The sequence below is a fragment of the Sorex fumeus genome, unplaced genomic scaffold (assembly GCF_029834395.1).
Source record: "Sorex fumeus unplaced genomic scaffold, SorFum_2.1 ptg000131l, whole genome shotgun sequence".
Classification (NCBI taxonomy): Eukaryota; Metazoa; Chordata; class Mammalia; order Eulipotyphla; family Soricidae; genus Sorex; species Sorex fumeus.
This window is the reverse complement of record NW_026606188.1, coordinates 6,772,539-6,788,987: the sequence shown is the minus strand read 5'-3', so window position 1 is coordinate 6,788,987 and position 16,449 is coordinate 6,772,539. Positions and strand designations below refer to the sequence as shown.

Genomic DNA, 16,449 nt, shown 5'->3' with positions numbered 1-16,449 from the left:
ATCAGCCGAAGAACTTCACATCAGTACCCATGGCTTAGAATGGAACGAACAGGGTGAGAGACTGTCTGAGTTCATCATGTCGACCAAGACCATCCATAGTAACTCACAGTTCCAGAAGGCCGAATCTAAATGTTGGACATGGGAGTCTCCCAGTGGACAATTCCACAACGAAATAGACCACATCATATTCAATCGATGGTTTTGCCTGACCAATGTAGCTGTTGTTCCAAAATTCCAAACAGAATCGAACCACCGTCTCCTTCATGCAAAATTCTACTTCACAGAGCGGGGAGAAAAGGCTGCAAAGTCTCACTAATAAGAATTTAAAAAAATAATAAAAATAATAAAACACAAGCCAATCTTATTTAAATCAGGACTGCCCAACAAAAACACTCTATCGGTCACTCATGATCTGAATTCTGGTGAATGAGATGGATTTAAATATGGTACAAATAAAAAAGTCATGAGACATTTGTTTTGTAATAAATTAGGTGGTGCCAACTATTACTCATTAGTAGTTTTTTTGAGGTAAACTATCAACTCTTCCCACTCGGTCTTCTTCTTAATGCCAGGGAAGATCATTTGTGTTCCAGGGATGTACTTCTTGGGATTCTCCAAATACTCCATCACCGTGTACTCATTCCAGTTGATGCCTTTGTTCTTGTTGGCATGGGTGTAAGAGAGAATCCAGCAGCCTGTCCTGTATTTCCCCCAAACAGACCATGGATATTGGGCCTGGTATTGGATTGGGCTTGCCTCCCTTCTCCACGGTTTAGCACTGAGAGCAATTCTGGACAAAAATATTCTTACCCTTCTCAATATCACCCATCTTTGAATCTCGCCTTCATCTCACGTGACCTGGGGAGTTGGCTCCGCGAGTCCGACGTCCAGCTCTTTTGCCTTAGAAAATTTTTTAACAGTAAGAGATGGAAGGTTTGAAATTATAATATAAATAAATTACTTTATTTTTTTAAATAGTGAGACATCATGAGGTACAGTTGCAGACTTACATATTTTTGTGCTTGGGTTTCAATTATACAATGATCAAACACCCATCCCTCCACCAGTGCGGATTTCCCACCACCACGGATCCCAGTATCCCTCCATCCCCCAGCCCCCATCCCACCCTGCCTTTGTGGCAGTGCATTTTCCTCTGTCTCCTTTTGAGTGCTGTGGTTTGCAAAAGAGGCATTGAGTGGCAATCATATTTGGTCGATAGTCTATTTTCAGCATGCTCTCCCATCGTGGGCAGATCCTCCCAAGCACTTTATTTGGTGTTCCCTTCTCTTTCTGAGAGAAAGAGAATATGTGTGGTTGTCCTCCGGGTCATTGAGTAAAATTCCTCGTACTAATCTCTGCCATTCCAGGGTGTTAGTTTCCTATTTTGTTACTTTATGTTCCCCAGATGAATGCAATCTTTCTATGTCTATCCCTTTTTTTCTGAATCATTTCGCTTAACATGATACTTTCCATGTAGTACCACTTGTATGTAAATTTCATGACTTTGTCTTTTCTAACAGCTACATAGTACTCCATTGTGTAAATGTACCAAAGTTTCTTTAACCAGTCATCCGTTCTCGGGAACTCAGGTTTTTTCCAGATTCTGTCTATTGTAAAGAGTGTTGCAATGAACAGACAATTGCAGATGTCACTTCGGCTATACTTTTTTGCCTCTCTGGGATATATTCCCAGGAGTGGTATTGCTGGGTCAAATGGGAGCTCAATTTCTAGATTTTTGAGAATCATCCATACTGTTTTCCAAAAGAGCTGAACCAGTCGGCATTCCCACAAAAAGTGAAGGAGTGTCCCTTTGTCACCACATCCTCGCCAGCACCGGTTGCTTTTGTTCTTGTAGATGTGGGCCAGTCTCTGTGGTGTGAGGTGATATCTCATTGTGGTTTTGATCTGCATCTCCCTGATGATTAATGATTAATGATGTGGAGAATTTTCTCATGGGTCTTTTAGCTATTCGGATTTCTTCTTTGTCAAAGTTTCTATTCATTTAATCTCCCCATTTTTGATGGGGTTGAATGTTTTCTTTTTGTGGAGTTGAACCAGTATTTTGTATATCCTTGAAATTAACCCCTTGTCAGATGTGTAGTTGGCGAATATCCTTTCCCATTCTGTAGACTGTCTTTGTATTTTGGTCACTGTTTCTTTTGAGGTGCAGAAGCTTCTTAGTTTAAGATAGTCCCATTTGTCTATCTCTGTTTTCACTTGTTTGGCCAGCCGTGTGACATCTTTGAAGACACTATTAGCTTCTATGTCATGAAGGGTTTTGCCAACATTTTCCTCAATGTATCTTATAGATTCTGGTCTGATGTTGAGGTCTTTAATCCACTTAGATCTTACACATATTCCCTTATATCATATGTGTTCTTCGGTTTGAAATCATGAAAAGAAGTTCACAGTCCTCTGTATGAGATCAAAAGCCACTCAGCACAGTACAGATATCATTCATTACAGTCTTATTTGCTGTTATATTTTCAGTTAAAAACCATTTCATACGTTTTAAATTTATTTCTTTTATTAAAGGGCCATGATTCACAAAGTTAGTGATAGTTGAGCTTTAAGCATACAGTAATTCAACACACAGTGTCAACTTCCCTCCACCAGTATTCTTAGATTTCCTCCCCATCTCAGCCCTCGTGTTAAATATATAATATTTGAATATGCTCTATGGTTCATTTACCCCAATTATAGTTTCTCTCCCTCATCTAGAACCTAAGACATAGTGCACACTCAACAGAAGTACAGATTAAAGAAATAAAATTAAACTTTAGCATTCAGATTGACTTTCAGCATTGACAACCATATATTATGATCCTGTACTAATTGTACAATGTTTCCTTGTCTCATCAGAAAAGTTTCAGGGCTCACTATCCATATGGATCTGTCATACCACAAACTCCAAATATTTTTCTGCAATAGTCAAAGAATATGAACCACATTCAACTGTATCATACTCTCAGATATCAGCAGTTAATGTGACACTGGTAAACTAAGATGGACATAACTATGTTATCTTCTCAATCATTACCCACGCATTCTCTACATACAGCAAACCGCCATGCCCTCCACATCAAGTGTGTATGTTTCTTTTGTTTTCAACAAAGTGATTCACTAGTTATGAAAATCAGATTTGCTTTCTGGTACAGTACAAACCTGAGGAATCAGACAGAACTAAGATCACGGGCTAATTCTACCTTCTCACCCACAAGGCATATCTTCTTGAATTTCAAGCTTATTTTCACTTGCTTTCATTATTATAACACCAGTACCTAGCCCAGATTTTAGCATATGATTTGCATTAAACATGACTATTGGAGTGAAAATACCTGATTTAGAACATGAAAATTTAGTCATACCTCTCTCATACTTGACCATTGCAGATCAGTGATGCTGTAGCTGCTATGCAATTTGAACCCATTATAAATATATTTTATGGAAAAATAATGATTTTAGGTACCTACAAAATCAAATGCAAATAGTTTCTGCAAACTTCTATATGTGGTACAATTTTAATATTTAAAAATAACTGTCCAATAAGTTAAGTGATATGGTTTTCATATAACTTTTCTCTATTCAGTATAACTAAAAACTAGGGATACATTTTTATTCTATACAGTCTTTCTCACTTGGAGAGAATACAAAGTGAAACTAATCAAGATATTTATCTAGTCACTCACATGCTGACAGGTCACTAAAGTGTTGGAATGGAATCTCGTAGACCCTTTTTTCTAATTCCTAAATTTATTAGTTATGTGAATGACCTTGCAAAAGCTTCATCTGGGAAAAAAAAACAGTTCTAAATCTGACGTAGATTTTATGAGAAGTAAGGGAGACAAGGCATTAAAGTTTTAGAATATAACCTGGCACAGGCCAAGTTCTTAATAAATGTTAGATTCTATTAATAGATTGCCCAGTGCCCTCTTGGTTAATAATATGTTGCAGTTTTTGCTTGATCTTAACTTTTTCCATAGTTTTAGAATAATTCAGCATCATCCATACTTACAAGAGTTTCAGGATATGTGGATATAAAAAATCAGATGTTTATTTTCTCCATGGTGTCAAATATGTATATGAAATCATTATCCAATCTCTATCTATAATTAAGAGCAAAATTATTTTCCCAAAGTGATACACCTTTAATCGAGTCATAAAGAGTTAGCTGTACCCAATTTTAATTGACAAATCTAATTACTGTGATGAGTTTATTTATAGTCACTATTCAATATCTATTGATAGTTTCTTGACCTTGAAGAATATCATCCAATTAACATGGCAATATGTGTTAATGGATTTTTAAATTACTTCACATTGGATAAAAGGTAAAAAAGAAAAAGAGAAATTCATTTTCTGAAAGATAAATTACAATTCTATGAGGAAAAAAGATCTTATATCTTTCTCACTAAATATGCAACACTAAGGGCTTACCTTGGATTCATTCGATGAGGGTAGGACTAGGAGCAAAGTTCCTCTTTTGATCAGTGCTGTTTGTTTTGGAATTTTCTCATAGATTTTGTTCTTATATTTGGGCAACACATATTGCCCAAATCCAAGGAGAGAATTTTTTCTGGGGTTTGTTTCATTTTATTTACCATTTTTGTTCAATTTTAATGTATTCTTTCAAAATGAAAAGTTTAGGTGACTGGTGAATATATACGTTAACAACAACCTGAAATTCAGAACACACCCAGTATTAGAAAACTGAAAGGAGTGATACTGGCCATACCAGTGGCACCCATAAAAGCAGAGTCTATTCAGTTGCTCCTTTTGATTTCCCAGTCATGCTCTTTTTCCCATGTTCCTTCTTATTTTTTTCATCCTATGTCTCAGGCCTATTTTATTCACTTATTTATTTTGGTACCAAACCCAGCTGTGCTCAAGGCTTACTCCAGACTCTGCCTCAGGGATCCCTCCTGAAGTTTCTGGGGAACCATATGGAATGTTAGGGACAAAACCCAGATCAGTTGTGTGCAACACAAGTTCCCTATCCACTGTATTATCACCCAGACTCCTCAGGTCTAATTTTAGGCACAGATTTGGAATCATTGATCATCAAATCAGTCAGAAACCTAGCTATTATTGATGCAATCCATCAAGTACAGGAACAGTGCTGATAAATCAAGAGGTTAAAATGATTCATAACTTTGTGACCTTCATCATCTACCTCTACTTCTCCATATCCCATATGCATCTTCAAAGCAGAGACCAAGTACTGGAGAGTGACATATATTAAATTGCATGCCACTCCTGCAAAAAAATTTATGAGAAAGAAGTTAACAACAAATGTTAAAGTCTTATTTCTCTGAACCTTGTAATGTGACTAAGAAGATACATCAAATAAAATTTAACAAGATCAGAAGAGTGGGGCCCAATCCAAGTGAAATGTTCTCCTCACAAGAAGAGGCAGGTGGCAGGAATGCAGACACATAGAGGACAAGATCTTGTGTGTCTGCATTAAAGGAATCAAGAGAATAAAGAGAGCAACCCACTTGTCAGCACCTTGGTCTTGGGCTTCTAGCTGTAGAACTGTGAGACAGTGAATATCGTATTACAAACACCCATTTTGTGGATGTATGGCAGCCCAGAGCATCCATGTAGTCCTTGGATTCTATAGATCAGCACCTGTATGTGCTTGAAGCACAAGAAAGGAAGGGAAATAAAGGGCGAAAATAAGAAAGGAGAGAAGGGAGGGGGGAGGGAAAAAAGAGAAAGAGAGTTCCTTTCAAAATTGAAACTAGTGGCTCTGAGAACAAAATGAGGGTTTCTGTTGTTGCTGTTGTTCTAAACCCTTTTCACAATATCAAATGCTGTGACACCACTTAACTCTAAATCCTTGTCATCTCTTCTTTTTTGTTTTTCATGCGCCATGAATATACTTTCAACCTTTCATATTTATTTGAATGCACCTAGAGAACAGTGGTTTTATCACACTTAGTTTCCAAATCTACTTGTCTGAAATCAGCAGTTATATCTACAGAGAGAAAAATAGGCTAAAAACCTGTGAAATTTCTATCTTATTTTAAGAAGTTTATTAAGAAATATTTTATGAATTGAACAGAGGTAGGTTGGGCAGACTCCATAATAAGAATCTTCATAGTGACTATACATTATTTTGCCCTGATATCTAATCTTTTAAAGATAGGGAGAGAAAAGCGAGGTGGAAGAGATTTAAATATTTGCTTTTAGTTAGAAAATGATATTTTCCTTCAAGACGGAATACACAAGAGAGAAAATTGTGCCTCTGGAGCTTAGGCAATACTCAATTTTCTTGGCATAAGATAAATTGGAATGGACTATTGCATTGTGCACTACCTCTCCTACAATGAAGTGTAACAAACCGATGCTCAGAGAGATTCATAGTGCATGAAGATGCTTCTGTCAAATACACTCAATAGCAGTTCTGAAATTGCATTTTATGATACTGAAAGATGTCAGGGAAAACCTATTTAAAACTCTATATTTTAATATTTTTTAACCCTGAGCAAGTGGCAAGAGAAGTGGCATTGAAAGCTAATGGAAATTAGATGACCACACAAATCTTTTCCAGGGAATTTGGAAGCCATCCTCACCTGGCTGGCAAGGAACTTAGTCACCTATCAACTGCATGTATAAGACACCCATGGGGTATTCTTTAATCTATATTACATATATGACACTATGGGTGCCATAAGTGCCTGCCTGAGGGAAAAAATAATTTCTAATATTGTCCCCTGAATCTTTTGATACTATTATGATCCAGTTATTGCTTTACTGAGACAGTTGTTTCAAAACCATAACTCATTCTGTTTCCTAAAGCCAACAAACAACTCAAAGACGAAGATTCCATGTGTGTTCATGTATATATTTGTAGATGTATGTAACAAGAGTATGTGTGTCTGCCCAGTCTTAGAGTCAGGAGATGTAGAAAATATGAAAACATAGCAGACATTTCCATGAAGATATTCTTAATTTCTGTATGAATTCCATTCATTTCCACCTTAGAAAATATCAGGACCATTGTAAATTAATCAAAAACATATTTTTGTTTTATTAATATGTAATTTTATATAAGTTTCAGTTTGACTTTTACCCATTTAACATTCATGACTTTCTTAATATACTTTGTTCTACCTAGAAAAATCCTATATACGCTCCACTCTCTAAAACTCAAGAAAATTCTTTCTTCTTCTTCCTTTAAAAAATCTTTTTGTGGGGGCCACACCCAGTGATGCTAAGGGGATACTCCTAGATCTTCTTTCAGGCTTTGGGGACATTTGGGCTTTTGGGATGCTAGGAATCAAATCCAAGTAGGGTTTGTACAAGGCAAGCACTCTGCCTGTAAACAATAACTCCAGCCTCTCTTCTTTTCTTTCGTAATCTAATTTCACTGTGTTTGTATTATTTACATCTTGCATAGATTACAATCTCAGCATTACAAATATGATATCATATGAGTGAGTTGAAGTACTTGCAATAGCGGTTAGGCAAGAAAAAGATATTAAAGGCATTCAGGTAGGAAAGAAAAAAATCAATCTCTCACTTTTTGCAAATGATATGATACTATACTTAGAGAACCGTAAAACCTCTACCAAGAAACTCCGAGAAATAATAGACTTGTATAGTAAAGTTTCAGGCTATAAAATCAATACCCAAAAGTCCATGGCTTTCCTATACAACACAAACAGTGAGAGAGAAGAAAGCGACATGAAAAAAAAATCCTGTTCACAATTGTGCCCCAGAAAATCAAGTACCTAGGAAGCAGCTTAACTAAGGAAGTAAAGGATCTATACAAAGAAAACTACAAAATGCTACTTCAGGAAATAAAAGAGGACACGAGAAAATGGAAAGATATCCCCTGCTCATGGATCGGGAGAATTAACATTGTCAAAATGGCAATATTTCCCAAAGTATTGTACAAATTCAATGTGATCTCTATAACGATACTCATGACATTCTTCAAAGAAATGGAGCAAACACTCCTGAAATTTATATGGAACAATAAGACCCCACGACTAGCTAAAGCAATTCTTGGGAAAAAGAAAATGGGAGGAATTAACCTCCCTAACTTCAAACTCTACTGCAAAGCAGTAATAATTAAAACAGCATGGTACTGGAAGAAAGGCAGAGCTGCAGACCAATGGAACACGGTTGAATGTACTGACATCTCCCCCCCAAACACATGATCATCTAATATTTGACAAGGGAGCAAGAAACGTGAAGTGGAGCAAGGAAAGCCTCTTTAACAAATTGTGCTGGCAAAACTGGATGGCTACATGCAAAAAAATGGGTTCAGATCTCTGCCTAACACCATGTACCAAAGTAAGATCAAAATGGATTAAAGATCTCAATATCAGACCTGAATCCATAAGGTACACTGAAGACAAGGTTGACAAAACTCTCCATGACATTGAAGCTAATGGTATATTCAAATATGACACGCCATTGACCAAGTAAGTGAAAACAAAGATAAACAAATGGGACTATCTTAAACTAAGAAGCTTCTGCACCTCAAAAGAAATAGTGACCAAAATACAAAGACAGTCTACAGAATGGGAAAGGATATTCGCCAGATACACATCCAACAAGGGGTTGATATCAAGGATATACAAAGTACTAGTTGAACTCCACAAGAAGAAAACATCCAACCCCATCAAAAAATGGGGCGACAAAATGAACAGAAATTTTCTCAAAGAAGAAGTCCGAATCATAAAAAGGCACATGAGAAATTGCTCTACATCATTAATCAACAGAAAGATGCAGATCAAAACAATGAGATATAGTCTCACACCACAGAGACTGGCCCACATCCAAAAGAACAAAAGCAACTGGTATTGGTGCAGATATGGCGAGATAGGGACCTTCCTCCACTGCTGGTGGGAATGCTGACTGGTTTAGCCCTTTTGGAAAACAGTATGGACGATTCTCAAAAAATTAGAAATCGAGCTCCCATTTGACCCAGCAATACCACTCCTGGGAATATATCCCAGAGAGGCAAAAAAAATATATAGTCGAAGTGACATCTGAACGTGTTTGTTCATTGCAGTACTGTTTACAATAGCCAGAATCTGGAAAAATCCTGAGTGCCTGAGTACAGATGACTGGTTCAAGAAACTTTGGTACATCTACACAGTGGAGTACTATGTAGATGTTAGAAAAGATGAAGTCATGAAATTTACATACAAGTGGTACTACATGAAAAATATCATGCTAAATGAAATGAGTAAGAAAAAGAGGACAAATATAGAAATATTGCATTCATCTGGGGAACATAAAGTAACAAAATAGGAGACTAACATCCAAGAATAGCCAAGATAAGTACCAGGAGGTTCACTCCATGGCTTGGAGGCCAGCCGCACATGCTAGGGCAAAAGGCAGCTCAGAGAGATAAGGGAGCACCAAGTAAAGGGTATTGGGAGGATCCTCCCAGGATGGGAGATGCATGCTGAAAGTAGACTATAGGTCAAACATGATTGCTTCTTTTGCAAACCCAGCACCCAAAAGAAGAGAGATAACAAAAAGGAATGTCCTGCCACAGAGGCAGGGTGGGATTGTGGGGGGGGGGGTGTGGGATGGATATTGGGATCAGTGGTGGTAAAGAATAGGCACTAGTGGAGGCATGGGTACTCGATCATTGTATAATTGAAACCCAAGGACAAAAATGTGTAAGTCTACAAGTGTACCTCATGGTCTTTCACTAATAAAATTTTTTTAAAAAATGAGTGAGTCTTTGGAGTCTCCATGTATTTCTCAATGTATTCATAGACTTGACACATACATGAGTACAACAGATAATTTTCCTCCTGTCTCAAGGCAAAAACAACACTATGGAAACACAATGATAATTGATAACTGACATGTGCCATTTATTAGGGAACATAAAAAGAGTGGTGGGGATTGTTACAAATTGAACACAGATTTACTTTGGGGGCTGGATAAGGTGCTTGTTTTGCATGCATCCAACCTCAGTTCCATCCCCAGCACCCCGTATCCTCTGACCCCTGCAGGAGTGATCTCTGAGCATAGATACAGGAGTTATCCCTGATCACAGCATGGTGTGGTCCAAAAATCAAAAAAAGAAAATGAATGAAAGAAACAGCAGTTTCTCAATAGCTACCTATACTTTCCCATAAGAGAGCACAGGATATCAAATCTACTGACTTATAAGAGAATCCCAAATGAAGTTATTTAAAACTATCTCATTTTTCAAGTACTAAATCCAAAAATATTTTTTAAATGTTAAACAAAAATTTTACTAAACAATTTTCAGGAAAAACATAGTGGCCCAGAAACTCTAAGGAACAGAGATTTTTAGCCACCATTTTGCTACTATAGAAAATACATTTGTTTGACATGCAATGACTAATGTCATCTCTTATTATGCTCTAAAGCAGTAGGCTCACACAGTAGTATGCTCTATTACAAAGCTGTTTGGATTTGAGTTTGGACCCGCTATCTACTTATTTGCTGTGTGTTCTTGAGCAAATTGCTGAATCACTTTGCATCTAAGTAGCCTTCTTTATAAAATGAAGATAACAGGATTGTTGTGAAAATTAAAAAAGGTCTTATGGCTACAAATTTAGCACAATCTAATGTATCAAGATATTATTCACTGCAAGATGGCACCTATTAAATCTTATATTACAATTTGCTATATTTCTTTGGTACATTGTCCCTACTAAGCTAAATGCCTTGAAGGTGCTTTGTCCTACAGTGTAATACTGAACAGAGTTTTCTTCCAGAGAAGTATATCACTATTTTTGAATGTACTAGATACATAAACAGAATATTAAAGAAGCTGACTGGAAATCAGGGTCTTGCTACTATCTACCCTTATGTTCTATTTATTCAAATCTACTGTAAGGCTAGTACTGTGCACCAATACATGTCAATTCATTCTATGGTCAGTTATAATGAGTGTTTTCCAAATCCCAGATGTATAATTTCCTCTTTGACATATTCTATCCTGCCTACAGTACAACAGACAGGAACTATTCATATCCTTTTCTTTTCACCTTTTACAAAGACCAGGAAAGAGTTAGGGTTAGATAGAACAGTGGGGATTTCTGTGGCTGGGGCCCCTGGGTCTTTCTCACCTGCTTTTACCTAAATTGACAGAGGCTACCTCACAAAAACCTTCCAGGGTGCTTGTAAAAATTGAGCCATTATTATCCTCATTCTTTCTTCCTTGTTCTCTTTGAAAATAAAGAGAAGGTTCTAGAAAGGGAGTGTTACAAATGGAACCCCCCTATTTCACAGCAGGAAATGCAGAATATCTGAGGCACACAGCACAAATAGAGTTTTCCACTATAGCTTAGGATAATCGCTGTACCTCAGAACTTTGGAAAGGATGCTGCAAGCATCCAAAGAGAAAGGCACCTCAGTATCAATCTAAACTTCTCTTTTCCCCAATTCACTTCTTAAATATTTGACATAATGATACAAACCAGATGTCATTGAATGATCAAAAATCTTATGATAGGTCTTAATTAACTGCAAATAGTTACAATGGAATGAGGTAAGAAAACGGGAAGTATGAGGTATTTCTGTATTTAGTGATGTTGTTAGCAAGAGCTTAGAAAAGATATTTTTAAAGTTATAACAATATTCATGTGTCAGAGAAATAATTAAAGTGTAGGAAAAGGGATAGAATACACACATCCGCAAGTTCAACCACGGCATCATGTGGCCCCTGAGCATTGCCAAGTATAGCCAAGGTGACACCTGATACTACTGACCAAATAACAATCAATAAAATCCATCACAAAACCAAGCAATATCTCAGAAAAGTGGTCTTGTAACTTCACAGCTCAAATGCCTCTATGTTAAAGCACTTTAAAAATATAGAATTGACAATGCCGAGCCTGTGCTCAGGGCTTGCTCAGGACTTTGGGCTCAGGGATCAATTCTGGTGGTGTTTAGGTGTCTGGGGTATATATCATGCAAGATACAAACCTTGCCCATTGTATTGCCTTTCTGGCCCAAGGCCAGAACATGTCTTCCCTCACCCCTGTTTCCCCCACCTCAGAAAACACACTCACCACATTCATGAAGCCAAGGCGCATTATTCCATAGGACATAGACTGACATAAACAGTGGATGGAGGGGAAAAATACACAAAGAACTTAAGAAGGAATTAGGATTCAGTAACAAGTTAACACAAAATCACAAAAGCTCACAATAAGTACATAAATCCTATAGATAACCCTTTCCAGAATATTTAAAATGGAGAACAGGTAACCCTCAAAGGAAATTATGCATACATACCATATTTTTACACTCATTGTACTTTTCCAATAAGTATTCACTCATTCCCTACTCCATGCCAGGCACTGAACTTGACTTTAGACAGAAGAGTGCAAATGAGACTGTCTTCTCTTGAAAAGCCAATGGATCTAATACATATATATGTGTATATATGTCTATATACATATAAATTTACATATATATTTATATACATGATGGATATATTGTTGATTATGAGCTTCAATGTAAAGAGGGAGACAGAGAGAGAGGAACAGAGAGATAGAGAACAAAAAATATTGTCAGTTACCAGAGTAAGACAAAACAGAGTGGGAAAAGTAGAAATGTTTCAAGTGAGTTAAGTCTGGAACTGAGAAGGCATTGTTAGGCAGAGGACAATTGAAGGAAATCATTTCATAATGTGAACCTAATAAAATGCATTATCTTGCTTCTTTCCCCACAAGTCACAAAACCCCTGCCCATTGTGTTTTGGGGAACTCACTTGTATTCTTGTACATTGCTGGGTATATTGAATAAATCATAGTATTTGAACCCTTAAAAAGACTTCAGTTTAAAAAGAAATTGAACAATATGTTTCAAGAAGTCACGGTCATGTTATTCATTGATTTGCTTAAGCGGGCCCAGTAATGTCTTCATGGTGAGACTTGTTGTTACTGTGTTTGGCATATTGAATATATCTTGCCAGGCTTTGCCTTGTGGGCAAGATACTCTGGGTAGCTTGCCAGGCTCTCTGAGAGGGGCAGAGGAATCGAACCCGGCTTGGCCAGGCTGGCTGCGTGTAAGGCAAACGCCCTACCACTGTGCTATTTTTCCAGCCCACTTATAATACCAACTCTCTGAAAAGCTTATAAACCAAATGAAAAACACAAGTTTACCATAGAAGCAAATAGTCTAAATATGATTCAAAACATTACAGAGGTGAACCTACATAAAAGTAAATATAGTGCCAACTGAATTAAATAGGCAGATATTTCTTAAAAGAATGTTGGATAGATCTTAGACTCATTAGAAAAGCTGAAGAATCTGAGGCATGATTATCTAAGTATAATACCACAAAACAGATCAGATACCTAGTGTATCAGAACACATCTACCATGTCAGTGACCTGGAGTTTTCAGCTTATGATATTTTCTTAGTTATCCCTGAATATCAAGCACCTATTTGGGCTACTAGAGAACTTCAAGTCAATAATATAGCTGTTTCTGCCACTAAGAGAGAAGATTTTAAAATGCCCCCTATTCTGGGATGAGTGTATCTGATTTGGCAGCTTTTAGTTCTAGCTGTAAGAGAGATCAAAACAACAAATATCTAATGTACTGATCTCTTTATTACAACATGATTATATCCCTTCCCATGTTGCAACAATAGTGCCAAAGAACTCTCAGTTGGTGGTCGTCTGGGAGTTCTCTTCTTAAACTTTGCAGCCCTTTCTCCCCGCTCTGTGAAGTAGAATTTTGCACAAAGGAGATGGTGGTCCAATCCCGTTTCGAATTTTGGGACAACAGCAACATCAGTCAGGCAAAACCGTTGATTGAATATGTTGTGGTCAATTTTGTTGTGGAACCATCCACCAGGAGACTCCCATGTCCATCCAACGTTTAGTTTCTGCCGTCTGGAACTGTGAGTTACCATGGATGGTCTCACCCTGTTCGTTCCATTCTAGGCCATGGGTCCCGATGTGGAGTTCTTCGGCTGATCTTCTTGGTCCTATCTTGCATTAAAGTCACCAACAATGATCTTGTAGATGTGTGGTCTTCTTTATAGAACTTCTCCAGCTTCATGTAGAACTTCTCAATTTCTCCTTCATTGTAATCAGATGTTGGTGCATAGACAATGAAGATAGAAACTGCTGACAGTGAGCCACTTCTAGTCAAGTGTAATCGTCCGATTTGGGTTGTTAGACATTCGAATGAATCAATGCTCATGGCCAAATTAGTTTTGACAAGGACACCGACACCTCCGATTCCTCTTTTGTCACATGTTCTGAGGCATAGTTCTTCTCCAGTGTCGAAAATGGCGTGATGTGATTGATGCCTTCTTTTCTCGGTCAGACCAATGATGTTGTACTTGATCTTTCGCACTTGTACAATCAGGTCCTTGATGGATGCATCTGATGTCAGCATACATGCATTGAAAGTACAGACAATCATTTTTGTCTTTCTTCGTTTTGGCAGCTTAGTTTGGCCTTCAGATTTTATATGCCAAAGTCACTTTATAAGCTTCTCCTTCCTCATCCTTCTCAACGCTGCCATATTGGTGATTCCTTCAGGGTCAGGGGGATTAAACCCATTCTAATTACTGGTTTTGGCATATTGAGTATGCAATTGATAGCTTGCCAGGCTCTCTGAGAGGGATAGAGGCTTTTGGGTCAGCCTCTAATCGACCTTGTAGGTGTTTCCATGGTTCAAGCCATATTTGAACTCTATCAAATATGGTGCTGCAATCCTGGAATATGGGTATTAAGTGTCTTATGATGTGTCATGTGGTCCGGAAAGCATCCTGGAGTGTGGCAGTGGCTGGGTAGTGGAGGTAATGGAGGAAGTGGAGATCTGTGGGTGAGGTATTTATCTGGTACCTGTAGGGTGGGTCTTCTGTGCGTAATCCAATCCCTGGGTCACCTGCGGTTGGTGGAAGCAGACAGGGCAGGGTAGGGTGGGGCTCCTGGTTTTAATACCTTTATCACCTGTGGTTGGTGGGAGCAAGCAGAGGATCTCTGTGCCTGGGTCCATTGAGCCTGGAGTCCAAGGTCTCAGAGTTCCGCTTATCTTGTGAGGCTTCACTTGTGCATGAGTTGACAACATTGATGAGGAATACAATCGACTGTTTCAATACCTCCATGATTGTGCGAGGAACACCAAGAGAGAGATGGCCACCAAAAAAATGCCACCAAAACTAATAGGACCTGGCCCAGACACGGTCATACCCGAACACCTGAAAAACCTGCCTTCAGTTTTCATCAATATACTGGCTCGGCTCTTTATGTGCTACCTGTCTGAATGCAAGGTTCGGTCCCAGTGGAAAACCAACAGGACTGTACTACTGTACAACAAGGGAGACATCCACGCCATTGGCAACTATTGCCCAATCTACCTATTGTCTTTGAAAACTCTTGAGCTTATTTGCTAATGTGGTTTGGCGCACGCCTCAGACAATCAAAAGTGAACATCCGAGCTCACAAAGCAGTGTAGAGATGCGATAAAGGAAGACCTCAAAGAAAGAAGAGCAGCACTGCTGGTAGATGCAGCAGAAGCCGGGAAAAGCATTCGTAACACACACCTGTCCTTTGCCAAATACAAGACCAGATGACTGCCCTCTGACATCCTGATGAATCTATCACATATTCCAGAAGGGCAATGGAGAAGATTATCCATCACTTCTACTCAGATCTCTTTGATAGCCACGTCCACCTGCCCACATACCAAATTCCGCAGGATGGATATGTCCTCCCCAACTAACGTTCTCCCTTTCAAAATCCGACATGCCATTTTGTCAGTAAAGAAACGAATAGGACCTGGCCCAGACAAGGTCATACCAGAACACCTGAAAAACTTGCCTTCAGTATTCATCAATATACTGGCTCAGCTCTTTATGTGATACCTGTCTGAATGCAAGGTTCCGTCCCAATGGAAAATCAGCAGGACTGTACTACTGTACAACAAGGGAGACATCCACGCCATTGGCAACTATCGCCCAATCTACCTATTGTCTGTCATCTACAAGCTGTTCACTTGAGTTATCCTGAATAGGATTGGCAGAACACTAGATGAAGGACAACCATGCGAGCAAGCCGGATTTCGCAAAGGATTCACATGATGTTCTCGAGGGTGGCACTAAAGAGTTTTGGTGAAATGGTATCACCCTGCCGAACCCCTCTCTTGACATCAATGATTACTTCTTTGTAGAATGGTCTACATTCAGCACACATCTCCATCTTGCACATTTCCTCCAATCATCATTGGCTTAGTGGTTCCTTCTCTGTCCCAACTGCCTTCTCCCCCAGCACAGGAAGCAGATTTCCAACCATGACACAATCCTCCTAGCCCTTGTTTCTACTGTTCTTGGGTGTCATTCTCATACTTTGTCATTTTATATTCCACAAATAAGTGCAGTCATTCTATGTCTGTCCATCTCTTTCTGACTCATTTCATTTAACATGTCCATCCACTTATAGGCAAATTTTATAACTTTATCTTTTCTAAC

General features: G+C 38.4%; 1 pseudogene; it reads right to left on the bottom strand.

The window, feature by feature from the left end:
* Nucleotides 1–351: 351 nt before the first annotated feature.
* LOC130046238 (cytochrome c-like) lies at nucleotides 352–829 on the bottom strand (annotated as a pseudogene).
* Between the last annotated feature and the right edge of the window lie 15,620 nt (nucleotides 830–16,449).